This window comes from Ranitomeya variabilis, chromosome 5, assembly GCF_051348905.1.
Source record: "Ranitomeya variabilis isolate aRanVar5 chromosome 5, aRanVar5.hap1, whole genome shotgun sequence".
In the NCBI taxonomy this organism is placed as follows: domain Eukaryota; kingdom Metazoa; phylum Chordata; class Amphibia; order Anura; family Dendrobatidae; genus Ranitomeya; species Ranitomeya variabilis.
The window spans coordinates 312,402,652-312,420,681 of record NC_135236.1 but is presented as its reverse complement, the minus strand read 5'-3'; positions in this window follow the sequence as shown (position 1 = coordinate 312,420,681).

Sequence of the window (18,030 nt, the reverse complement as noted above, 5' to 3'; positions counted from 1 at the left end):
AAATAAAGGGTTTATTTTAATTCCGATATTTTGCTCCCATTGACTTGCATTGGTATCGGGTATCGGTATCGGCGAGATCCGATATTTTGCCGGTATCGGCCGATCCAATCCGATACCGATACTTTCGAATATCGGAAGGTATCGCTCAACACTAGTCCCAAGATTAAAGGGGCCAGGTTGAGGGACTTTATTACTGTATGTAGGCCAAAATGAGGAACATACATTAGTTTATGGTTGTAAGTGGGGGACATAATTACTGTAGGCTCCAATTTGGGGACATTATTACCGCTTTAACATAATTTACTTTATAGAATACTGTTTTCTATTGGGGGAACACAAGAGAGATCCTGTTGCTGTGCAGTGGGGCACTATGTCACTTCTTTTCCTCACCTGGTGTAGTGTATAAGTCTCGGAATATGCTCTAGAGGCGTTCACCTATTGGTAACTGTTATTTTTTTGCAGAGACGAGTCCTGGCTGGAAGAAGTGATGGAAATCTGTGCCAGATGAAGCTGAATATTGAAAATGAAGGACTTCACATAGAGGTATCACTGGTAAGTTTGTGTGCTAACTGTACACTGACACTATATACAGAGCTCCTGTGTATAATGTCACTGGTGATCACTGTATTACCTGTACACTGACACTATATACAGAGGTCCTCTGTATAACGTCACTGGTGATCACTTTATTATCTGTACACTATACAATATATATAGTACTCCTATATATAATGTCACTGGTGATCACTGTATTAACTGTATACTATATACAGAGCTCCTGTGTATAATGTCCCTGGTGATCACTGTATTACCTGTACATTGACATTATAGACTATTTACAGAGCTCCTGTGTATAATGTCACTGGTGATCACTGCATTACCTGTACACTGACAGTATACACTATATACAGAGCTCCTGTGTATATCATTGGGGATCACTGCATTACCTGTACACTGACACTATATACAGAGCTACTGTGTATAATGTCCCTGGTGATCACTGCATTACCTGTACACTGACATTATATACTATATTATTATTGTTTATTACAACAATTGCCCCCTGTAAGTGATATTATTCGGTCACCATGTGGTGGTAATATGTGGTCTGGTCATGGTGTGGTGGTATTTGTCCCTTGCATTTGGTACTATTCGGTCAGTATGTGGTGGTGATATATGATCTAGACATGGTGTGGTTGCATTTATCCCTTGTATGTGGTATTATTCAGTCACTATGTGTTGGTAATATGTAGTCCAGTCAAGTCATGATGTAGCAGTATTTTCCCTTTGTAAGTGTAATTATTTTGTTGCTATATGCTGGTAATAATTGGTCTGGTTATGGTGTTGCATTACTTCTCCCTTGTACAGTATGTGGCAGTATTCAGTCACTATGTGGTGGTAATATGTGGTCTGGTCATGGTGTGGCAGTGTTTCTCCCTTGTACAGTATGTGTTATTATTTGGTCACTATGTGGAGGTAATACATAGTCCAGTGTTGGTGTGGTGACATTTTCTCCCTTGTATGTGGTATTTTTGGTCTTGCTATCGTGGAATGTGTTGTGTATGGCGGTAATTTGTTCTCTCTAATATTAATTAGGAGAAGATTCTTTATTTCCATTAGTGATTAAATACTTTCAACAAAATGCACTTACAGGGGTTCTCTGGGGAAAACCAGTAATCACCTTTCTACAGGATCAGTGATAATTTATTGATTGGTGGGGTTCTGTCTGCTGGGACCTGCACTGATTGTCAGAATGTGGAGGTTTTATCCCCATTAGATTCGAGTGGAATGTATGACTAGACCACTGATCCATTCATTCCCTCAGTGGCTGTGAGCATTGTGCTTGTTTTTTTCTGCAAGTCCTACAGAGAATGAATGGAGCTGTGGTCAGACATCCCACCTGCCTTTCCATTTTAAAATGGGGATAAAAGTGTCCTGTCAAAGATAAAAGTTCCCAATTCTTCCGATTGGTGTGGTTTCAAATGGTCGGATCCAAATGATCAATAAGTTATCACTTATTCTGTGGAGCCCATGGATCAGTGTGTTTGAACCAAAGAAGCCCTTTATTGCAAAATACCGTAATTGTACATTAGGGTGTTTCATTTTTCCGAAGTTATGATTTTCATATGACTTTGCTTGAATCCTTGGTCTAAGTCATCTAAAAGATCCATGTAAAAAATTTTAGCGAAATCAATTAATATTTAGAGGTTGCACATTTTGATCACTTTTATCTGAAAGTACCGAAATTCATGAAAATGTATCATCGACATCACACTAATGTGTATGTTGTGTTTCTATTATGTTTTGTGGGTAATTTAACTGAAAAAGAGTACTAGAAAGGGAATTTGGTTACTTGAAAAGGTGCCTGGTGGTGAATTTTTGGGAGCTCAACTCCCTTCCAAGGAACACGAGCTTTTAGTTTTTATTTACCATCACAAGGAAATGAAAGAAACACTCTCGTGTGCTGCTAAATCTACAAGTATTAAACTAAAGGAAGTGTGGAAGAAAGCAAGTATCCCTGTCATGACAGAGGAGAATATCCGAACTCGTATACAGAAGTTATACAAAGAATATCAACATCTGGGTAAAGAGAAATCAAGAAACATTGACAAAGTAAATATGAAGCGGCAGATTTGGAAAGGTGATCTTGTTGAGCTATTTGATATTGCCAGGCAAAATGTGATCTCCATGAATAGCGTACTAGAAGACGATAAAGCATTCCTTATGTCACAAAGAGAGGATTATATGAGTTTATCAATGAGTGGTGTAGATAAGGTTCTTGCCTCACAAATTAAAAAGAAAATAAATGCAGAAAAAAGGGAGGCATACAAGGAGAAACATTTTAAAGAAATCGCCAAAATGAACAGTGGAACACTCAGTCTCATTTCCATCATCATCAATTCACAAAGAGGACAAATTTTCTGCACCACCAGTGAAAAAATCTTGTGCAGGTCGTAGATTAAAACCTCTTGATCACACACTCATGGCTACATGGGATCGAGAACAACTCTCCATTCGACAAGTAAGTACTTCATTTATTGCAACTGCAAAAAGCCTTGGTCACGATGTTTCATGCATTTCCATATCTCCATCTACCGTTTTCCGAGCTCGGGCGATTAACAGAAGACAAATGGCTGAGAACATGGAAAAGTCACTGTTTGAAAATCCTCCTCATTTAATCTTACATTGGGATAGTGAATTGTTGCCTGAGGGAGTGTCAAAACTCTAGAAGATAAAGCTGCTGTTCTTGAAACTGGAAAAGATTTTGAGCATTTGCTTGGTGTACCTGTTGCCCAGAAAGGTACTGGTGAGCTAATGGCTGAAGTTTTAATTCAGGAGGTGGACCGATTCGCGCTACGTGACCTTATCATTGGTATATCTTTCGATACAACTGCATCTAATACAGGAATGATCCAAGGAGCATGTATCAGAATTGAAACTGAATTTGGGAGACCATTGTTGTGGTTGGCTTGCCGCCACCACACCCACGAATTAATCTTGAAAGGAGTGTTTGGTAACTGTTGTAACATCCCATCAAGTTGTCCTGACATCCAGATTTTCCGAAATTTCCAAAATCAGTCGAATTTAGTTGATAAGAAGTCCTATTTCATGATGTTAGATGAAGAAAATCCCATTCAAGGTTTTCTAGAAGAACGTGTGAAAATAGTGGACTGCCTCAACAATGTCTTGCAAGATGGCAGTCATCCAAGAGAAGATTACAAAGAGCTATTAGAACTATCATTTCTATATCTTGGAGGCTGGGATGAAAACTATTTCGAATTTAGGGTTCCAGGGGCTCTGACTGAAGCAAGGTGGATGGCAAAGGCCATATATGTACTCAAAATTGTGCTATTCACTAAACAATTGCATATTTCTAATACCGAATTGAAAGGAATAAGAAAAGTAGTGTGTTTTGTCTGTCTAATATATGTTCGCTTTTGGCACGAGGCAGTTATAAGTCGATGGGCTCCAAAGAATGATTTGGAGATGCTACAGCTTTTGCAATATTATCCAGCTAAAGATATCAGAGAAAGTGTCCTTGCAGTGGCTAAGAGTCACATTTGGTATCTGTCAGAAACTAACATAGGATTGGCATTTTTGGATGAACGTATCAGTCAGGCTGAGAAGGATGTTTGAAAATTTAAGAATGAAACCTGCAAAGAAAAAGGAGCTGAAACAGTTGGAAGGTAAAAAACTAGTTTTTGAAGGAAAAGACCTCAGCGATTTTGTTACAAGTAAAACAAAGACATTCTTTGAATTGAATTTTGGGATCCACGATGTAGAAGAATATTGCAGTGATACACTAAGAAGCTCCATCAATGCTCTTAAGGTGGTGAATGACACCGCGGAAAGGGGCATTGCTCTGATAAAAAAGTTTAATAATTCAATCAGAGATGAACAACCGAAACAGTTCTTGTTAAGAGTTGTCGAGTATCATAGAAAAGCCGTCACCAAGCGAACAAAAGAAGGAGTTGCATCTTTCACAGCACATAAGTGTAAATCATTTAATACTTATGATATTGCCTATCAATGTTACTGTTTATTGTCACTATTATTCTAAGTTTTTAATTGTTTGAATTTCTAATAAAAAATACTTAACATTGAAAATCTTTTTTTTTGCGTGCTTTTATTAAAATGATAAAAGTGTGAAACCTCTAAACAGTTCAATCATCTTGAAAATTGGCATATATACTTTTTACATTAGTGAGACTCGGGGCATAAGCAAAGTCTGCAAAAATTTGACATTTTAATTTTTACCCTACAAAATGAAACACCCTATTGTACATCCCAGCTATAGTATGTGCACAGAAGATGTGCAGGAACCTCCTGTGTTTTACAGTCGATACTCCACTCTAATGGGGATAACGGCTAACAGATATTTTCAAATAGCAGTAGGGTGGGCCCCTACATTCAATTCCTCCTGTGGACCCCAAACACCCCAGTCCGACACTGGTCATATGCACCTACCATAAAAGAGATTTCCGGCTCATGCATAGAGTGAGCTGGCTGTGACACCGGTGGGTTTGTACCTTGTTTCTCCGGCATTACTCTGCATGTCTCTGCTTTAACCCTTTGCTCCTCTCCCCCTAACTAGCAGGGATACTGTTGCCTGTTATCTATATGGATGCTGCTCAGTTCCCTGCTCCGCTGCATAGCTGTACATGTGTTGTGATGTCTTTGCTCTGCTGCATGACTATCCGCAAGTGCTGATCCCTGGCTGCCGCTATGGAAGCTATCTGCAGGTTGCACGGTCCTCTGCAGCTGGTGCATGACTTTTCAGTTCTGTCCAGGCTTGCAGCCGCTGCCAGGTGTCCTAAGCCTCAGTTCCTGTGCTGTAATGGTTTGTTTGTGCTTAGGGTGCGCACGGCCACACCATCCCTGCTTTTATTAGGGTTAGTTTGTGCACCTGAGTTGCTTTCCCCAGCCTATTGCTGATGGGCAGCTCCTATATAAACTCCCTCTTTCCTGTTGGGCATTGCCAGAGCTTCGCATTAAGTTTCTGAGCTTGCCATGTGTGTGGGGTGTTCAGCTTCTGTTCTGCCTGCGTTCAGTTCTGGGAAAAGCTGATACCTGTTCTTCCGTCTGCTCTGGGGGCTGAGTACCCAGATCTGCCTTTCCTAGAGGCTGCAAATCCAGGCCTGTTTCTGTTGTGTTTTGTTTCACGCCTCTCTGAGGGCTGCATTCTCAGGTCTGAACCCTTGATCCTGTTTCCATTCCTGTACCTGACCCTGTCTGAACTGTGTCCTCTGTGTTATGTTGCTGAAGTCCCTGTGTCTGGAACCCTGTACCCAGTGACTGTGAACTACCTGGGTTTGTCTTTTAAAGATGGAGTCCTGTGGTTTTGCCGAGCGTTTACGGTGCTGTGCTCAGCCTGCTATGTGGTGCTAACTCTGTCCCGCCCCAGTACAACCTTGCGGTGCTTGCACCATCCTACTTGAGTTCCTTCCTAGGTCCGATGCCCGGAGCCTGACGGCCGTAGTTAGGGACCTGACGACCACTGCCTGGAGTCCGATATCCGGAGACTGGCGACCGATGTCTGGTTCCCGGAGCCTGACCACCTCTGCCTGGTTCTGTGCCATCCGATGGCCTAGGCTGCCACGCGGCTGTACCGATGTCATGCCTGTGGTCTGATGTCCTTCCTGTGTCCCGATGTCCAGCCTGTGTCCTGATGTCCTGCTTGTGTCCTGATGTCCTGCTTGTGTCCCATGTCCAGATGTCCAGCCTGGGTCCAGATGTCCTGCTTGTGTCCGATGTCCTGATGTCCAGCCTAAGTCCTGATGTTCTGCCTGTGTCCCGATGTGCCGCCGGTTCCCCGGTGTCCACCCTGTGATGACGTATGTCCTGGGTCGGTGTCTGATGTTCTCCCGCTGAGCCTGTGCTACGCCTGAGGCCCGAGAGAGGCAATCCTAGTTATGCCCGTGCCAGATAATCCTGGACTGCATTAACCCGTGATGTCCTCCTGCCTTCATCTGTTTCCCAGAGACGTGTACCCTTTCTTGAATTAGGAGCCTGGCATAGTTATGTTCTGTTTATGTACTGTGATTTCGTTTGAGTAAACTTTATCTTTCTTCATACCTGAAGTTGTGCGGTGTTATTTAGTTCTGCATGTCACCATCTTGTCCACAAGCTCAGCTACCACAAACCCTGCTCGCTGCTCTTCCCTAGTCTGGGTAGGTCCAGGTTCCCTTCTGTGGTCTAGTGGGTCCACATTCTGTTCCAACCTGGGATTCTTGCCTCACATCGTCGTGGTCTGGTGATGTGGAGGCGTCGGCTGGGCCACGTCTGCTGTCGCAGCCGTAACACTGGCTAGTCGCAATAGCAGTGACAGACATCACTGAGAAGGGAAGAAACGCAGCGCTGGACGCCTGAGAGAGAGGCAGTAGGTGAGTATATTAACGCACTCACACTACATTACATTCATATTTATGCATATTTAAAGCACCACTCCAGCAAGTTTTTTTTTTTAGCTCTGGAGTGACGCTTTAAATGTAATCCGCCTGCCCCTGTTCTTATACTCACTTCCGGCAGCTTCACATTTTACCAACGCAGCTCTGGTCCCGCGACACCATATTGTGCCCATAACTTGTGACTGGCTGGAACATCTGACTGGCCAGAAAACAGAAGTTACATCACAAGAGCTCAATGCAAGTCTATGAGAGCCAGAATGAGTTTCTGATAGAGATGTATTGAAAAGTGACCTCTGGCACGCCATGAAATACTGGAGCTGTCGGCAGGTTACTAGTCATTGGAGACCGACGGAAGCGATGCTGGAAAAGAATGAAGGCGGCGGCAGGTGAGTATGAGACAGGCAGCAAAGGAATTACATTTAAAGCACCACTGTGTGATAAAAAAAAAGCAGGAGTGGCACTTTAATGAATAAAAAACCTGATGGGAATGCTTCTTTAAGAAAGCAAAAGTGAGATTTTGTCTTTCTTAGGTGAATATCTGTGTGCAGAATTATTGGCCAACTATTAGAGTGCAGAGTTATTATAAGGATAAACTAATATTCCTATAACCAAAAGTATCTGGCTGAATAAGAGAGATGCAACAAAATAGTACGAGATAAACTAAAAGAAAAAGAAAAATGGTGATACAAAATATCTCACAAATATTATCAACTTTATTGCATTTTATTTTTTCTAATGCAATTTGTTGAAAAACAGAGTAGCTCAATGAAGGGCTATCATCAAACTAACCAAGGCTATAAACAGTATATAGTTAGTATAAACACATATCTATTGCAGTACATTCCTTAATGGTTAACATATACATCATATAAGAGTATAGGATGCAAACTTACATAGTAATGATGTGCAGCCCTATTAGATGTGTAGCCTTGTCCCCTAATGCGTGTTTAATGCAGCTTTGTCAATACTAAAGGTTGGCGGTGTTATTTTTTTCTTTTTTAATATACATTGAAGAGAAGGGGTGGCCCACTCTATACATCTTTCCAGGACAAGGCTTTAATTGCGACTTAAGCATGGTTTTCTTTCATTTGCCCATTGAAAGGAGACCTGGTTTGGCATATGGAGAGGTAGGACATTAGTAATAGGGACCTTCCATATTCAGGTACACCTTGACATGGTTGGATGGCTTTTACACTCTTTGAGCAAAAAAAACACTAAGTTGCATCGGGTATTCTAGAATATGCATGTCCCCGTAGTATATTGACAATGATGATTCCAGAATTCGCGGCAGACTGAGCCCGTTGCTGATTGGTCGAGGCAACCTTTATGACATCATCGTCGCCATGGCAACCATTATGACATCTACGTCGATACTGTGCCCGTCGCTGATTGGTCGAGGCCTGGCGGCCTCGACCAATCAGAGACGCGGGATTTCCATTATGACATCATCGTCGCCATGCTGTGCCCGTCTCTGATTGGTCGAGGCCTGGCGGCCTCGACCAATCAGACGCGGGATTTCCATTATGACATCATCGTCGCCATGCTGTGCCCGTCTCTGATTGGTCGAGGCCTGGCGGCCTCGACCAATCAGAGAGGTGGGATTTCCAGGACAGACAGACAGACAGACGGAAAAACCCTTAGACAATTATATATATAGATATACTAGACTGTGGCCCGATTCTAATGCATCGGGTATTCTAGAATATGCATGTCCCCGTAGTATATGGACAATGATGATTCCAGAATTCGCGGCAGACTGTGCCCGTCGCTGATTGGTCGAGGCAACTTTTATGACATCATCGTCGCCATGGCAACCATTATGACATCTACATCGATACTGTGCCCGTCGCTGATTGGTCGAGGCGAATTTGCGGCAGACTGTGCCCGTCGCTGATTGGTCGAGGCAACCTTTATGACATCATCGTCGCCATGCTGTGCCCGTCTCTGATTGGTCGAGGCCTGGAGACGCGGGATTTCCAGGACAGACAGACAGACAGAAAGACGGAAAAACCCTTAGACAATTATATACATAGATATATGTATATACACTCACTGGCCACTTTATTAGGTACACCTGTCCAACTTCTTGTTAACACTTAATTTCTAATCAGCCAATCACATGGCGGCAACTCAGTGCATTTAGGCATGTAGACATGGTCAAGACAATCTCCTGCAGTTCAAACCGAGCATCAGTATGGGGAAGAAAGGTGATTTGAGTGCCTTTGAACGTGGCATGGTTGTTGGTGCCAGAAGGGCTGGTCTGAGTATTTCAGAAACTGCTGATCTACTGGGATTTTCACGCACAACCATCTCTAGGGTTTACTGAGAATGGTCCGAAAAAGAAAAAAAATCCAGTGAGCGGCAGTTCTGTGGGCGGAAATGCCTTGTTGATGCCACAGGTTAGAGGAGAATGGGCAGACTGGTTCGAGCTGATAGAAAGGCAACAGTGACTCAAATCGCCACCCGTTACAACCAAGGTAGGCCTAAGAGCATCTCTGAACGCACAGTGCGTCGAACTTTGAGGCAGATGGGCTACAGCAGCAGAAGACCACACCGGGTACCACTCCTTTCAGCTAAGAACAGGAAACTGAGGCTACAATTTGTACAAGCTCATCGAAATTGGACAGTAGAAGATTGGAAAAACGTTGCTTGGTCTGATGAGTCTCGATTTCTGCTGCGACATTCGGATGGTAGGGTCAGAATTTGGCGTAAACAACATGAAAGCATGGATCCATCCTGCCTTGTATGGAGCATCTTTGGGATGTGCAGCCGACAAATCTGTGGCAACTGTGTGATGCCATCATGTCAATATGGACCAAAATCTCTGAGGAATGCTTCCAGCACCTTGTTGAATCTATGCCACGAAGAATTGAGGCAGTTCTGAAGGCAAAAGGGGGTCCAACCCGTTACTAGCATGGTGTACCTAATAAAGTGGCCGGTGAGTGTATGTTTAAATAAAAGGCCTTGGAAAGCTGAAAATGCCCTCTGCTGTCCGTGTCCACACTATAGTAACCGCTACAGGACAGTACACCTTTTTCTCTTTATATTTCACTAATTTTAATAATTTCACATTCTTTTTTATTGCACTTTAGGTATTCACAGGAGCAGTGAAATAGTTGGTTAGATAGCTGTAGCCTCAGTGCTGTAAGAGATCTTTATTTAGTCATTATGAGTAACCCATATGAGTCACAGTCTATTCACAGGATCTCTGAGTCTCTTCCATCTTTAGCATTCATGGTAAAATACTAATGAATCCACAATCACAATTATTTTCATACCTTTTTTTTTTATCTCTAAACATGTCAGGGACTAATTATTTCAACAGAATCCTCTTTCAAGAAATACCTTGCATTTATCTTCATATATATGTCATATATTATTTGAACAAGATGTCATCTTTTCATTATTTAATGGTTTGGTGAGATACGAGTGAGCTTAAAGGGCGGTTCTTGTTATATTAAATTGTTAAAATAGCAAAGTGTTTCTAAAACCAAGCAACTTTACACGTTACTTATTATTAAAAAATACTTTCTGATGCAATAAGCTTCAGTGCTACTGCGCAGCTCCAGCGGGGCAATAATGTAATGGTGCAAATTATGAATCAATCAGGAGCGTGCTGCCTCTGTGAAGCAGAAAGCTGGGATGACAGATAATAAGACAACCACTTTAAACCTTTCACAGACAGAAGTACTTGGAATTGTTTCATCTCTTGTGCTTAGTGACTATTTTCATTATTCAATAGTCTTTCCTAAGACATACAATGCCAAAGACTCAAAGTAGTACCTCTCTACAGTATGGTATACTGCTACATGTATTGTACTTCTTTGTATCTATGCGAGGATAAACTGCTCCTTTGGACACAAGATGAGGGCATCTCAATTATATTTATGTCTAGAGTTGCTCCAGAATTATGTCAACCCCTACTAGAATTGCTTTCTTTCGTTTTTTTAAAAAGTCGTACTTCATAAATTTAGCTTGAATCTATTGTCATAGTTGCACTTCCAGTTTCATACCTAAAAGTGGTAAAAGAGCAGTAAAATCGCAAAAAGTAGTATATTACTGTTCAAGAATAATGTGCTACAATATTTGACTATTACAAAAGCTTTGATAAATTTCCTGCTCTATGTACTTTGCATGACCCCGAAAAAGCTTCTGTCCTTAATACACAGTGATTAATAACCTCTAGAGGTTACTCCTGTTAGGGTATGTTCACAGTGTCATTTTCCAACAGTCAAAAAATGTCAATTTTTTCAAACAGAAGATGCTTCAGGAATCATTTATTTTTTAGAGATTTTGACTTTTTTAAAGGGAGACTGAAAAAATGCTCCAAAAATTACCCAGTTTCTTCATGTTTTTAGCCTTCTCATTAATTTCTAGTGAAAAGTATTGTCTTCCTAGCTTGAAAAATCGGAGCAATGTATGTTACTTCTTTTCCACACCTGGTGCCTTTAAAATCCTATAGTACTTAAAAGATGTTCCAAGAAAGATAAAAATTGATGCAACTCTCAGGGTGTGTATAGACTGAGGGTTTTTTTCAGTTAAGTTTTTCAAGTGGAAACCTCAGTAGAAAATATGTTTTCCTTAGTGGGTTTTTCATTCCCTGAAGCAGCGGCAAAGAATTTTTGAAGTGCTTTTGGAAGAGTTTTTGTGCAGGGGGCTTGTGCAGATTTTAGCCAAGGGTCGTATTTTCCAAAGTGATAGGGCAAACATGGCAGTAGGACAGGACAGGAGACAGTTAAGCAAACTTGTACCCAGTTCATTTGTACTGTAAAATGTATTCACCTTATGCATTTGTACCATTTATATGCTTCTTGCTGCAGTGACTCATATCTACCGCCCTTTCACACACTCTGTGCACACCATCCACATCAGCCTCTCGACTCTGCTCAGTGCATGATTTTACTAACTCCCCTCTCTGACCACAAGCTTCTTTATTCTCTGTCAAGACCTATTACCCCATTCAGGACACCTCCACTTACCACTAGTGATGGGCGAACCCTCCGATGATCGGGATCGGCGGGTTCGCCCGAGTTTTTCTGTAAAGTTCAAGTTCAGGGCCAGAGATGAAGCGAAATTGCATCCGAACCCCGAGCTTGGACTTTACAGATATGGGATGGGGCTGTAAAAGAAAACATAAAATTAATAATAAACATTATAATTATACTTACCTGTCCAGCGACGCGTCCTCCCGTCCCGCTGTCTCCCGGCCACATCTGCTTCCGGGGCCACTGCACGAATCGCATGACCACTGTGGAAAAAGCCGAAGACTGCCGAGTGCAGTGAATACCGCCGGAAGGTAATGAGAGGCCCCGGAAGCAGATGCGGCCGTTAGACAGTGGGATGGGTGGACATGTAGCTGGACAGATAAGTATAATATTTATAATGTTTATTATTAATTTTATGTTTTCTTTTACAGGCCCTGGACACGAACTGGACCCGAACTGTAACACAGGTTTCGCATGGAAACCCGTGTTCGGGACCTTGTGACCGAACACCATGTGTTCTGTATGGTCCCAAACTTTACAGTTCGGTTCGCCCATCCCCACTTACCAAATTTATAGGAATATACATGCCATTAATACCCAGAAACTTATGAAGAATTTGCAATCATCTCCCTCTCATATCCGGACTCTGCTCTGAAACAATTTAATGAAATACTGCAAAGTGCCCTGGATGAAACTGAACCTCCTACACATAGAACTTTGCATAGACGATGGTGGGACACGCTGCAAACACGTTTTCTCCAGTGGTGCTCCAGGTGCGCCGAACATCTGTGGCGAAAATCCAATCTGGCCAAAAATTTCATCCATTATAAGTTAATACTTAACACATACAATTCTGCCCTTCACCTCTCCAAACAAACATACTTCAACACCCTCTTCACCTCACTATCCAACAATTCTAAACGACTCTTTCACACTTTTCATTCCCTCCTCAGCAGGCCCCAATAACCAACCTCAGCGCTGATGATATGACCAATTATTTCATGAAAAAATTGACTATATTCAATACGGAATTTTCTCCCAATCCCTTAATATCATGCATTCTGTTCCCTGTATCATTTCATCTAGCTCACTTTCTGTCTTTGAACCGGTCATGGAAGAAGTTACCTAGCTCTGCATTTTCTCAACCTACTATCTGCACCACTGATCCTATTCCCTCACATCTCCTTCAGTCACTTTTCCTGGCTGTCACCTTTCACCTAAAATATTTAACCTCTCACATGGTATCTTTACCACCAGCATTCATCCATTGCTTAAAAAGCCATCCCTTGACCAGATTTGTGCTGCTAACTACAGACCTGTCTCTAATCTTCCCTTAATTTCTAAACTTATGGAACATTTGGTCCACTCCCGTCTAATCCACTATTTCTCAGATAATGGTCTTCTTGACGCTTTGCAATATGGTTTCCGCTCTTTACACTCTGCTGAAACTGATCTTACTATAGTCTTTAAACCCTTAAGCCCCAAGGGTGGTTTGCACGTTAATGACCGGGCCAACTTTTACAATTCTGACCACTGTCCCTTTATGAGGTTATAACTCTGGAACGCTTCAATGGATCTTGGCGATTCTGACATTGTTTCCTCGTGACATACTGTAGTTCATGATAGTGGTAAAATTTCTTTGATATAACTTGCGTTTATTTGTGAAAAAAATGGAAATTTGGCAAAAATTTAGAAAATGTAGCAATTTTCCAACTTTGAATTTTTATGCCCTTAAATCACAGAGATATGTCACACAAAATAATTAATAAGTAACATTTCCAACATCAGCACAATTTTGAAACCCAATTTTTTTTTGTTAGGGAGTTATATGGGTTAAAAGTTGACCAGCAATTTCTCATTTTTACAACACCAATATTTTTTAGGGACCACATCACATTTGAAGTCATTTTGAGGGGTCTATATGCTAGAAAATAACCAAGTGTGACACAATTCTAAAAACTGCACCCTTCAAGGTGCTCAAAACCACATTCAAGAAGTTTATTAACCCTTCAGGTGTTTTACAGGAATTTTTGGAATGTTTAACCCCTTCATGACCCAGCCTATTTTGACCTTAATGACCTGGCCGTTTTTTGCAATACTGACCAGTGTCCCTTTATGAGGTAATAACGCAGGAATGCTTCAACGGATCCTAGCGGTTCTGAGAATGTTTTTTCGTGACATATTGGGCTTCACGTTAGTGGTAAATTTAGGTCGATAATTTTTGCGTTTATTTGTGAAAAAAATGGAAATTTGGCTAAAATTTTGAAAATTTTGCAATTTTCAAATTTTTATTTTTTATTCTGTTAAACGAGAGAGTTGTGTGACACAAAATAGTTAATAAATAACATTACCCACATATCTACTTTACATCAGCACAATTTTGGAAACCAAATTTTTTTTTGCTAGGAAGGTGTAAGGGTTCAAACTTGACCAGCGATTTCTAATTTTTACAGCGAAATTTACAGAACCATTTTTTTTAGGGACCACCTCACATTTGAAGTCAGTTTGAGGGGTCTATATGGCTGAAAATACCCAAAAGTGACACCATTCTAAAAACTGCACCCCTCAAGGTGCTCAAAACCAAATTCAAGAAGTTTATTAACCCTTCAGGTGCTTCACAGCAGCAGAAGCAACATGGAAGGAAAAAATGAACATTTAACTTTTTAGTCACAAAAATGATCTTTTAGCAACAATTTTTTTATTTTCCCAAGGGTAAAAAGAGAAAATGGACCCCAAAAGTTATTGTACAATTTGTCCTGAGTACGCCGATACCCCATATGTGGGGGGGAACCACTGTTTGTGCACACGGCAAGACTCGGAAGAGAAGGAGCGCCATTTGACTTTTGAATGAAAAATTAGCTCCAATCGTTAGCGGACACCATGTCGCATTTGGAGAGCCCGTGTGCCTAAACATTGGAGCTCCCCCACATGTGACCCCATTTTGGAAACTAGACCCCCCAAGGAACTTATCTAGATGAATAGTGAGCAATTTGAACCCCCAGGTGCTTCACAAATTTATCCGTAAAAATGAAAAAGTACTTTTTTTTTTCACAAAAAATTTCTTTTAGCCTCAATTTGTTCATTTCCACATGGGCAACAGGATAAAATGGATCCTAAAATTTATTGGGTAATTTCTCCTGAGTACACGGATACCTCACATGTGGGGGTACACCACTGTTTGGGAACACGGCAGGGCTCGGAAGGGAAGGAGCGCCATTTGACTTTTTGAATGAAAAATTAGCTCCAATTGTTAGCGGACACCATGTCGCGTTTTGAGAGATCCTGTGTGCCTAAACATTGGAGCTCCCCCACATGTGATCCCATTTTGGAAACTAGACCTCCCATGGAACTAATCTAGATGTGCGGTGACCATTTTAAACCCCCAAGTGCTTCACAGAAGTTTATAACGCAGAGCCGTGAAAATAAAAAATCATTTTTCTTTCCTCAAATATGATGTTTTAGCAAGCAATTTTTTATTTTCACAAAGGTAAAAGGAGAAATTGGACCCCAATAGTTGTTGCCAAGTTTGTCCCAAGTATGCTGGTACCCCATATGTGGGGGTAAACCACTGTTTGGGCACACGTCGGGGCTCGGAAGGGAAGTAGTGACGTTTTTAAATGTAGACTTTGATGGAATGGAATGCGGGCGTCAGTTTGCATTTGCAGAGCCCCTGATGTGCCTAAACAGTAGAAACCCCCCACAAGTGACCCCATTTTGGAAACTAGATCCCCCAAGAAACTTATATAGATATGTGGTGAGCACTTTGAACCCCCAAGTGCTTCACAGAAGTTTACAACGCAGAGCCGTGAAAATAAAAAATTATTTTTCTTTCCTCAAAAATGATGTTTTAGCAAGCAATTTTTTATTTTCACAAGGGTAACAGATGAAATTGGACCCCAATAGTTGTTGACAAAAAGAGAAATGATACAGCTGGAGGTGGAGGCAGTTCAGACTTTGTGAGACTTTATTAGACAACTAAAGCGATAAATAGTTCTTCAAAATGAAAAATCTTTACATAGCAAACACCTGGCACACCAGTGAGGAGGATCAACGCGTTTCAACTATGAAGTCTTACTCATGATAATAGTTGTTGCCCAGTTTGTCCCGAGTATGCTGGTACCCGATATGTGGGGGTAAACCACTGTTTGGGCGCACGTAGGGGCTCAGAAGGGAGGGAGCACCATTTGACTTTTTGAACGCAAGATTGGCTGGAATCAATGGTGGCGCCATGTTGCGTTTGGAGAGCACTGATGTGCCTAAACAGTGGAAACCCCTCAATTCTAACTCCAAAACTAACCCCAACACACCCCTAACCCTAATCCCAACTCTAGCCATAACCATAACCCTAACCCCAACACACCCCTAACCCCAACACACCCCTAACCCTAATCCCAACCCTAACCCTAATCCCAACCCTAACCACAACCCTAACCCAACACACCTCTAACCATAACCCTAACCACAAGCCTAATCTTAACCCTATTTCCAACCCTAGCCCTAATTCCAACCCTAACTCTTATTCCAACCCTAACCCTAAGGCTATGTGCCCACGTTGCGGATTCGTGTGAGATTTTTCCGCACCATTTTTCAAAAATCTGCAGGTAAAAGGCACTGCGTTTTACCTGCGGATTTACCACGGATTTCCAGTGGTTTTAGTGTGGATTTCACGTGCAGATTCCTATTGAGGAACAGGTGTAAAACGCTGCAGAATCCGCACAAAGAATTGACATGCTGCGGAAAATACAACACAGCGTTTCCGCGCTGTATTTTCCGCACCATGGGCACAGCGGATTTGGTTTTCCATAGGTTTACATGGAACTGTAAACCTGTTGGAAAACTGCTACAGATCCGCAGCGGCCAATCCACTGCGGATCCGCAGCCAAATCCGCACCGTGTGCACATAGCCCAATTCTAAGGCTATGTGCACATGCTGCGGAAAATGCTGCGGATCCGCAGCAGTTTCCCATGTGTTTATAGTTCAATGTAAACCTATGGGAAACAAAAAACGCTGTGCACATGCTGCGGAAAAAACTGGGCGGAAACGCAGCGGTTTACATTCCGTAGCATGTCACTTCTTTCTGCGGATCCCGCAGCGGTTTTACAACTGCTCCAATAGAAAACCGCAGTTGTAAAACCGCAGTGAAATCTGCAGAAAAACCACGTTGAATCCGCGATAAGTCCGCAGCGGTTTTGCACTGCGGATTTATCAAATCCGCTGCGGAAAAATCCACAGAGGACCAGAATACGTGTGCATAGCCATACCCTAACCCTAACCCTAGTTCTAACCCTAGTGGAAAAAAAAATAAAAAAAAATATTTTCTTTATTTTATTGTTGTCCCTAGCTATGGGGGTGATAAAGGGGGGGGTTCATTTACTATTTTTTTTTATTTTGATCACTGTGATAGGTTTTATCACAGTGATCAAAATGTACATGGAACGAATCTGCCGGCTGGCAGATTCGGCGGGCGCACTGCGCATGCGCCCGCCATTTTGGAAGATGGCGGCGCCCGTGGAGACGGACGGACACCGGGAGGCTCGGTAAGTATGAGGGGGTGGGGGGGGAGCACGGGGGATGGATCGGAGCACAGGGGGGGTGGATCGGAGCACGGAGGGAGCGGACAGGAGGATGGGGGAGCGGACAGGAGGACGGAGGGGAATGGACCACAGAACGGAGGACTGGGGAGGAGATCGGTGGCGGGGGGGGGGTTTCCAGCCATGGCCGATGATATTGCAGCATCGGCCATGGCTGGATTGTAATATTTCTCCATTTTTCATAGGTGAAATATTGCAAATTGCTGATTGGCTGTTGCACTTTCAACAGCCAATCAGAGCGATCATAGCCACGTGGGGGCAAAGCCACCCCCCCCTGGGCTAAAGTACCACTCCCCCTGTCCCTGCAGATCGGGAGAAATTGGAGTTAACCCTTTCACCCGATCTGCAGGGACGCGCTCATTCTGTGACACAGCATATGCGTCACAGGTTGGTTTGGCATCGACTTTCAAGACGCATACGCTGTGTCACAGGTCGGGAAGGGGTTAAAAAAATGAACATTTACTTTTTTTCACAAAAAATTTCATTCAGCTCCAATTTGTTTTATTTTACCAAGGGTAACAGGAGAAAATGGACCCCAAAAGTTG